The sequence below is a fragment of the Patagioenas fasciata genome, chromosome 1 (assembly GCF_037038585.1).
Source record: "Patagioenas fasciata isolate bPatFas1 chromosome 1, bPatFas1.hap1, whole genome shotgun sequence".
NCBI classification, from domain to species: domain Eukaryota; kingdom Metazoa; phylum Chordata; class Aves; order Columbiformes; family Columbidae; genus Patagioenas; species Patagioenas fasciata.
The window spans coordinates 118,503,916-118,513,813 of NC_092520.1; positions in this window are offsets into that span (position 1 = coordinate 118,503,916).

Here is a 9,898-nt window from a genome sequence, read left to right on the forward strand (position 1 = left end):
AAGAATAGATGCAGTGTTAATGGTTTTCAATTTGTGTTTAAAAAAAAATTAAATATTTATAAGTATCGATCGAGGGTTTCAGGATTTTACAGACGCCTTAACACGTTTCATAGATGGGATTTTTTTTATTTAGAAACCTGCGTCGTATTCTCTTTTATGGTGTTTATTGATTTAAGCAACATCCGTGTCTCAAATGAGAGACTAATAGATTTTCATTAAAATAGGCTCTCTTAATCCTGATTGTGAATGGATATGATTGATCCATCCAGCACACTACACATCTATAATATTAATAAAGGACATTATCACGGCAGGACTTGCTTTTCCGTCATCAGGGCACTTTTTCTTTTTTTTTTTTCTTTTTTTTATTTTTTTTTTTACCTCTTTGCAACCTTAAAGATTTATTTGGGGGCCGTAAAACGACCCACAGGAGGGAAAGGCATCGGGAAGAATACTTTTTTATATTAGATTTTTTTTTTGGTAGCTTCAGTGGAAAGATTTTTTTTTTTTTTTTTTTAATCTACACGCCGCTGGGGCAACATATGGTGAAAATTAAACTGTTTCCCTGCAAATCTAATCTTAAAACATTTATGTTGAGTTTTATTTTTAGAAAAACATTTTTAAAGGAGAGGAAAACAATCTTGGATGAAAAGTAAAATAAAGAACACTTGAGAGGCTATAGTTTAAACTAACAATAGCCTACTTCCCCGGCTGAGGCTGCTGAACGGGTACCGTACCTGATGAATATGTTACGAAGCAGTCGGGACATGGAGCGGCTACAGTAATTAATGGAGTGTGACAGAAATGCTAAGGGCTTAATTGTCTTTATTCCGACTTCTAGCAACGCAACCAAAGGGATACATTAATTCAATACAAAAACACACAAATGCTCTCCTCTCTCCTACACGGAGGCACATGCAAACACGCACTCACACGCACACACACAGACACAGACACCTCCCACAACGTCTCTTCTCTATCACAATTATAATTTTTTTTTAAACCGCGTACTGCCAGCAACATTAATTACTCATATATTCATTACAGGAAGCCTAGACGCGTTCAAATCCTCATCTACTTGTGTAAAATTAAACATTCACGTGGTGAATTACAATAAGCAATTTCTTTTGTGTGTAATTAATTACAGTTTAGTGGGTGAGTATAACGGGCGAGTAGCGCCTTGATTTTAGTCGCCCTGGATAACTCGAGCAGAATTGGAAGCCTATCAGAAAAAGTGCAGCAAAAAGAAAGAAAAAAAGTTCCGAGCTGTAAAGTTTGTACTGATTTTAGCAAGACAAAATACACACAGAGAAAATTGTTTCCCTCCTTCAGTAATGTGCGAGGGACGCTGCAATTTTGAACTCTGTAATAATGATTAATAAGTCAAAAGGGCATATTTTTATTTTATGGTATGCAGCGCTCAAGGGAATATTCCATGTATGTCTTTAAAACGAAGTAGGAATATTTACACACATGCACAGAGTTAGCAACAGCACCAAAGAAAGGAAAAAAAACCGCGACAATTTCGGTGAACTATTACGTTTTTTCAATTATTTCCCAATGAGCATTTCAATGAACTGTTACATTTTCCCAATTCACAGGGAAGATTTATGGGATTATTAAGATTTCTAGTGGAAATATTATACAGTGGAAGTTTATCGTCTCTCAGGGATTGTACACCATTTGATATCAATTTCCAGATGTTATGATCTTTTGCAGAAAATAATTGAGTATATTAACTTCTTTCTCACAGAAGACTATTTAGGGGTTATTTATTTATTTATTTATTTAGTCAAGGACACAACTGCCTCTTCTCTGCCTCCCTCCCCCCCACCCTTTTCCCCTTACCAGAATGAAATTTTTGAAACATTAGTGTAAACTTAAATCAGATAATAGTTTAATACTCAAAGGAAGGAATAATTCATTTGCGAGTTTGTTATAAGCAGAAGCCCGTGGATTTGCCTATATTTTAACTTAAGAATAAGGTACAGCTCGCCCATTTCCTTGCCAATGGTCGTGGGCAGAGGGAAGGCACCGTGCATCGGGGTGGGTGCTGGAGGCCCCCGCGGGGTCGCGGAGGTTCAGCGGTCGGGGGGGGCGGGCAGCGGGCACCCCACTGTCCCGCACTCCACCACGGCGGCGTGAGCTCCGCCGTGACCGTACGATTAAAGCAAGTTGGAAACGACACGCGTGATTTTGAAGGGTCTCTTCAACGCTGTGCTCGCCCCGTTCGGCGGTAAGTCCGTAAGTCCTCGCAGGCCTGGGGAGTACGCACGGAGTACGCACACGCGTGGGCAGTCACACACGCACGCTCACACACACAGACGGATCCCTGCATATGGGCGTGCGTGCACAGGCACGGACACACACACGCACAAGCCCTTCGAGCCCCCACTCCGTGATCTGGCAGGGCTCAGCGGCAGCGGTGGGATGCCCCCTCCCCACCCCCGCGGCCAGGCCCGGGGCTACGCCGGTTCCCCGCTGTTCCCGGGTGAGACGGAGTGGGACGCTGCCCTGCCCGGGGCTGCATCCGTGGCCGGCCCGGCCCGGCCCGTCGGGAGAATGGGACAGATTGTTAATGGCAGATATGCAGCTGTGCCCCAGAGAGAAGGGCGGACGCCCCGCTAGTCTCCGGTCCCCACTCGTGCAGGCTGCGGGTGGGAGAGGTGTGCCGGCCGGTGCCTGCTGCTGAGATCTGCCCCGACACCTCAGGCGTAAAATCAGTGGGTACCGCAGCGCCGTCTCTCCCGAGAAAGGGTCGGACCGCGTCCCCTCCAGTCCCCCCTGAGCTAACCTCGGCCCTGGCTGTCGCCCTCCGCAGCCGACAGGCAGAGACAACCCCGCCGCCCCCGCTCGGCTGCCGTCGGAAGGAATGGGGTCGGATGGAGCGAGATTTCACCCCAAAAAAAGATTAAGGACTTCGGCGGGCTTCAATGCCCATGAACGGTGGGGTGGGGAGCGAGGGAGCTAACATTTCACAGGTTCCCTCACCTCGAGTTTATCGGGGCAGTTAAAGGGGAAAAAAGAGGTGGGGGAGAAGGAGAGAGAAAGAAAATCAACTTTAAGAGACTCCGGGTTTAAATAACAGCCTTTGATATTTTGACAGTAAAATGGAAAACACTTAACAGGAGTCAAGTTTTGATGTCTGAGGCTGGCAGCGCCCCCTAAAATTATATTGTCTTGCCTGCTGCTTCAAATTGGACGCAGGACCCTATAACATCTCTCCAGGTCTTTATCTGCAGCCTTTCTGATTGCAAAACCATAATTGTATCATTTTACACTAGTCAACTAAGCAAGTGCCAGTGGAATAAAATCCACAAAGTGCACACACATACCAGCTCTCCGGCTAAAGCAGTCTGTTCTTTGCAAGTTGTAAAGGCCTGCAAATTAAATACCAATTACTGGAAGCAATAAAATGGTTTTTATTGCACGAAACCTACTTAAAACAGAAAAGAATAGTCGTTTTATTTTCGGGAGGGGGATGGGGGGGCAGCTCACGAAGACATATATTGGCAGAGAAAGATTATATACAGTGCCTGCACGGGGCCACAATGGAGACATTCTACCACTGGCAGCAGGCAGGGCTTCCTCCCATGTTGTACAGAGGAAGGTTGTACAGAAGTGCTTATGATAGGGATTATTGTAGGTGAGACTCAGAGAGGTGGGAAGCCTGGGAACAGTAGCTCTAGGTAGAAGTTATACAACAGCGGTCCGATGTGCTTTTAAGTTCCTTGCCAAATGAGGCTATAAGGAGTCAGGGGTGAGACTAACATGGAGTGGGAGGAGGTCTGCAAGGGAGTATAAGCAGCAGCTTGCCCTCTCCTTCCCCTGCCCTTTCTTCCTTCCCCTCTTTGGGGATGAAGAGATTACTGAATTTCTACCTTTTGAGCATCAGCATGAAAAGGCTCCTAATGCCCTATTGTACTCTCCAGCTCCCTTGGTGGGGTAGTCCCCTTGGACTGCAGCCTAGTGGGATGGAGCTAGCAGTGTTATCTGGGTTACCAGCCCCACAGCAAGACTGCTGTACCCCCCAAAACATCCTCAACTTTCTATGGTGTGAAACAACATCAGCAAACCTGCTGGTGGGAGGGATGTTTATCCAAATAAGACACCCTCAGCTTTGTCTGAGCTTGGTTGCCTTTCACTGCAACAGAGCCCTGTGTCTAGCACAAAAAAGAGTGGAAGTAGTCAGAAAGCCATGCTCTGGTGGAGGAAAATCAGTGCGATAAGTAATATGACAAACTTCATTTAATACACTCAGCCCTCGAATTGCACATTGAAATGTCTCTCATATACATACATCCCACTCCTAATTTCCCTAGTGTTTCATTACTCCTGGAACATCCCGTCCTTGTGGTTTTCCTTATATTGTGTCAGCGCTTCACCCTTGGCTTCACTTAATGCCAGGAACTGCCTGTGGATGGGACAGGACACGGCTCTGGGGAGCACCTACCACGCACAGCAGGTCACAACACTTAACACTGACGGGGGCTTGCGTTGTGCCTCTGTAAACAGGATTTGAAAATGCAAGGTTTATTTTTTCCAATGACAGAGGCAATTTGAGGATTGCAAGCTTGTTTCTTAACATGACCCCATTCTAAGTGAACTAAATTCCTTAACTCACCAGAGCGTATTATACAGAGCCAGGCTGAGGCAACAAAGACATCTTCCAAGCTAATTACTTGCAAGCGTGCAGACTTTCTGTAGATGAATTGGATTTAGAAATGCTTGAAGACTAGACTTGACTAGACTTAGAAACACAGAGAAAACTGAAACGCTGCCATGTGCTTTACTGCCGTTTCAAAGATTCCCCGCGCTTGCCGCATGGAATCTCCAACTTTCGAAACGATCCATTTAAGCTGCTCTGCTGCTGCTTGCACCATGAGGAGAGCAATGTCACAGGCAGGGGCTTGGGGGTGCAGGTTACATGCAGCCTTTTTCTAGCCTAGGGGAGCCATCTCCCCCAGAGGCTGTGTGATGCAAAAGGCTCTGGGATGGTGCTGGCCTCCAAGGGGGCCTTGAAGGAGATGGTCCTGGAACACCTGGGAGGTCTTGGGGCCACTCTCCAGCACCAGTGGGGCTGCTGCACCAGGGGGAAGGGTGGTGTTGATGGGGCTGCTGGCACCAGAAGCAGCAAAGTGGAATGTTTTCCTTTGTCTCCCCAAAATGGAGGGACTTTGGGGCTTATTTTTCCAGCTGATAGTCTTATTTTCTTGGCTGCATTTCCCGCCCCCACCTTTGAGGCAAGAAGTGCCCCGCCAGTGGCTGGCCTGGGGTTTGCTCACGAGGGCTCAGCTGCTCAGCACTAAGGACGTGGCCTTCAGAAATAGTTGGGTCTCCTAATATCAGCCCCAAGGAAATGGAGGCCCAGGGCTGACTTCTGCAGGTCCCTCTGCTGCACTGGGTTCTCATTTAATGCTGAGGGAGGAAAAGCTATGGGAACGAAAAGGTTTAATGGCATAGTAATGCTGCTCCTTTTGGGCAGGGGGTGGGAGCACTGTCAGAGAGGAGAGTGTTTATTCATTTATTTTTCCTTAAAGAGAGGAATTCTGTACTCAGTGTTGCTAAATAAACAGGACTTAGGCTGCTGCACATCCAAATCACATCATACGCTCCCATTTAAGCCCCTCACTGCGTGTCCACGCGTGCAAATATCCACCTATTGACAAGGCTGTGGGGGTTTCTGGTTTTGTTTAAAAATTGGCTGCCTGCAGCCTTCCCTTAGTTCCTCTGGGTACGTGTGAGCAGCTGTGGAGAGCTGCAAGGCTAGCCAACAGACCTTGTAGCCCCCACAGATGTCAATTAGTTTCTCTCGGGCTTCCTTTGGATACACTGGGGTCTTGAGACCTCCATGTGCTGACTTATTTGTAAAGCATGAGTTATTCACTAACTCCGTGTTATTAATTAGAAGATTATCAGCTCTCAGTGGTTCGCTTGCCTACTGCAGGGAGGTTCCAAGGAAACCCTCATACAGACCATGCTTAAGGAGAGCGTCGATTGATTACTATGGTGGGACATTCCTGCTTTCTGCATTAAGGAGGGATATGAAAGGCTTTGGAGACCCTGAGTGCCTTTCCAGGCTTGGGTAACCCAGAAAGCAGCTCGTGGCAGCTGCACCGCTGCAGTTTGGTGAGGGCTGGCCAGCCACTCATGGAGGCAAGCCTGGGGATGGGGGCCAAAGGTCTTGGGAAAACGTTCAAAGAGCCCGTGTTGTGCTGTAAGGGGTGGGGGGGAAACGCTGCATAAACCCTTCTGGCAACTAGAAAAAGACAAGGAGCTGGGTGCTAAAAGTGCAAGGAGGAAGGGAACAGTTAAGTACATCGCCTCTAGACACCACAGTTTTTTAAACTAGTTAAACTGACTGCACTCCTCTGGGAATCCATTTTAGAGGAGGCAAAATTGAATGCATCTTTAATTTGCCTAATTTTCTTCATCCTATATATTTTCAGATCCTCCCTGTGCTAATGAATCCTTGCTGTGTTCACAGGGAGTGAGACTTGTTAGTATTAGCAGAGGTCATCATGGCCTTTCTCCGAGCCATCACTGTCCTTCCCATGACTCGATCAAGTATTCAGGAGGGTCGTGCGAGGGAAGGAGAAGGGTCAGCTCAACCCGCCTGAAGTTTAACCACTTTCCTTTGAAAGAAGGCACGCTTTGATCTAAGGTGTGACATCAAGCACAATATATAGTTATATATAAGCTTTTGTACAGAAAAAAAACAGGAGGCCAGCTCTGCAGTAACATGAAAGTCTTGGTGCAGATAAAAACCATCAGTGAAAGCCAGGAGAAGAGTTTTGTTATGGAAGAGGATTTGGTGATGATGCTGCTGGAGGCCTGGTATATCTGGGGTTTGCGATCTGTGGTTTTGTGAGGGATTTCCTGTGTGCTGTTGAGCAAGTCACTTTTTAATCTTCCTCTACCTCAGTTTCCCACCTGCAAGATGGGAATTAAATGAAACATTTTGTCTTCTCTTCATTTGTACGTCTTATCTATGTAGTCTATAAAGTTTAGGGCATTGCTTCTATTTTTGTTTTGTCTACTGTCAGGCAGTTTCACGTTCCTTGGGACCCTTAGGGATTTTCCATAACACAGACAATAAGTTTAACAGGTTGTCTCTCTCTCTTTGTTTTCTTCTTTCTTTTTTAAAAGTATTTTTCCCAGCCTTTGGCCACAGAGCTCGCCACATCTTGTTCTCATGAGCCAAATGCACAAAATATCTCCACAGCACCTCCGTGGAGTCTCTGCCTCCCACTGAACAAGGTCTTACCAGATTACAAGGAAATAACAATCACTGCTGTCTACCAAACTGACCCATCTACTCTGCTCTGCTTGGTAGATTGGTTGAAACCACCAGTGACCCAAAAAAAACTTGCCCTTCTTAAGACAGAAACACTAAACAGCAAAGTGGTTCCCATGATTTTTAAATTCATAGAAAGAGAGTATCCGTACAGGATGTAGACCTCATGTTTGCACTATGAATATGCTCAAATTCTTTAGGGGGTGCCTGGGAATAGCAGAGCCCAGGCTTTAAAAGTGGTCAGTAATTTATCTGTCTCTGTCTCCCCCCTAATCTGAGGCAACAGGTCCAGATTTAAAACCGGGTCATGTGTTGTCAATTCCTGTTGTCTTCAACCATCACAAATTGTTAATTACTGTGCTCTTCAAAAAGTTGTGTCCCATTTATCTCCTAAATCACCAAAAGGTGAGGCACCTCAAATAAGAGACTGCATTAAAGAGGCTAGTAAGTAATTACTTTTTTTTTTCCTCCATTATAGCAGATGAGGGGTACAATCAGATTAAATCTGGCAGGCCTTGCTGGAACAGTTTAAGAAGTTACCATCACCAGCTGCTTATTGCTATTCCTCTGCCAGAGGTTACTGCCTTCCCTCACCCGCAGACAGAGCGCAGTGAGTGTAGCCCTCAGCCACTGAAACACACAGGCCAGCGTCTTCGCTCAGACTTGCTGTCACTTTGTGTGCCTGTGTAGCACGGCACATGGGGAATAAGTATCAAGGACTACTAATATACATAAATATTTGGGACTAATTCCTACTTCTTATGAATATGCAAGTAAAATGCATTGGAGTGTTCTGAATAACTTTCCTTATTTAATTTTTGACATAATAGCTCATGTGATTGGTTTTTTCCAGAAGCACACAGGTGCAATTAATTTTCAAAATAACTTACTAGTAACAAGCGCTAGAAACAGTTGGTTTTTGTCCCTGACTTTCTAAGATTTTTCAGACTATTTTTTCTCTCTTTATTGTTTTGTTTTCCCATGGCAAATATTCAAGCTCTGTGGACACAGACTTCATGCTGCTTGAGGGAGGAGACATAAAAATGATACTGTCCTTCAGAGAATTATAATGTGAATGAAAGAGAAGAAAACTCCCTTTGTGGTCTATTTGTGCATTACTAGACAACCTTCCTTTGCCTCAAGATCCTTCATATTTAGCTACATCATTTTTGTACAATAAATAGATTGGATGAAAGGTCAAACGTAATTTGTGCATGCTTCAAATTTCTATTACTTCTAAGGTGATTTTAAAATAAAACAGGCCCACTGGGAGAAAAACTGTATGAGCATATTTGCTAACCTAGATTGTATTTTAAGAAAGATTTTTGGCATGAGTGATTGAACAGACATCTCTCAACATTTTTTTTTGTTGTTTGGCTGGTTAGTTGTTGTTGGGTTTGTTTGCTTGTTTTTATTAGACAATTGACCAGTAAAAAGGCTCAATAGTAAACAGGTTTTCCTGTCTTCATGTTAGATGTATGATGCAAATCAGGTGACTTCATGTGGTTGTCTTGCTTACTAAGTTAAACAGAAGATGTCAGAGTTAGGTCTGCTACTGGAAACTATTTTCCCGTGTAAAGAATGACAAAATAATGACTTCCCAAATGGTTATATAAATTCTGAAATTTGTTTGCCAGCAAAATTATTTATAGAATATTAACAACGCTTTCTTAGTTTGTTAAAATTAAGCTTTTACAAATAATAAGTAATATAGATCCTTAATCTACATCTGCCGTTAGTGTTAAACAAAGCATATTGTATAGGGCAAAAACAACATTCACTAGGAAAATACATATATAATCTCCATAATCACAGTCATCAAAAACGATGACAACAAAAAAGCTTACATGACATATACAGCTGTAAATCCACATGGGTCAGTTACAGAACTGACCTCATTTAAAGTTGGACTAGGTGATCTTCCAAGGTCCTTTCTACCTGAATTATCCCATGATCTGAAAAATCACAACTCACAATTAGTCATGCTTCTGATGCACATGCAGGCCATAAATACCTGATGTAAACTTTGAAAGCCTCCAGTACCACCAGTGCCTCCATACCAGAGCTGCAGAGTACACTCCATCTCTGAGTGAGATGCTTATCAAGGAACTGCCTGACACTTGTCAGTGGGAAATTAATTTAGATACATCACCATGCTTGAAATATTTCGTAATTGCCTGCCTGCTTCACTAGATTTTTTCAAAGGCCTGACCTTGGGAAATTAATTTCCAGGTGGGTTCACATACCAGTCTCCCCATTTATGTTTAGGAGTCCAAGCTCAGAGCCTGGATGCACATCCACGCTGCTGAGAGTACCACCTACTTACATTTTTCATTTGTGAGGCTAGTCTCACTGCCTCACTTGTCCAGGTGTAGGGACAAATCCCTTGAGAGGTCTATTCAAAGCATCTAGTTCAGGGTTTTTTCTGAATCTCTCACTAACAGATAATACCTTCACACAGAAACCCTATAGCTGTCAGCAACCTAATGTCAGTACTTAAATGAGGTATCTACTATAGCCCATATAAACAGTTCCTCTCTTCCCATCCCAGGCATAGTCCCTCTCTGTTTCTCCTCCCTGTTCCCAAAGAAGAGGATGATG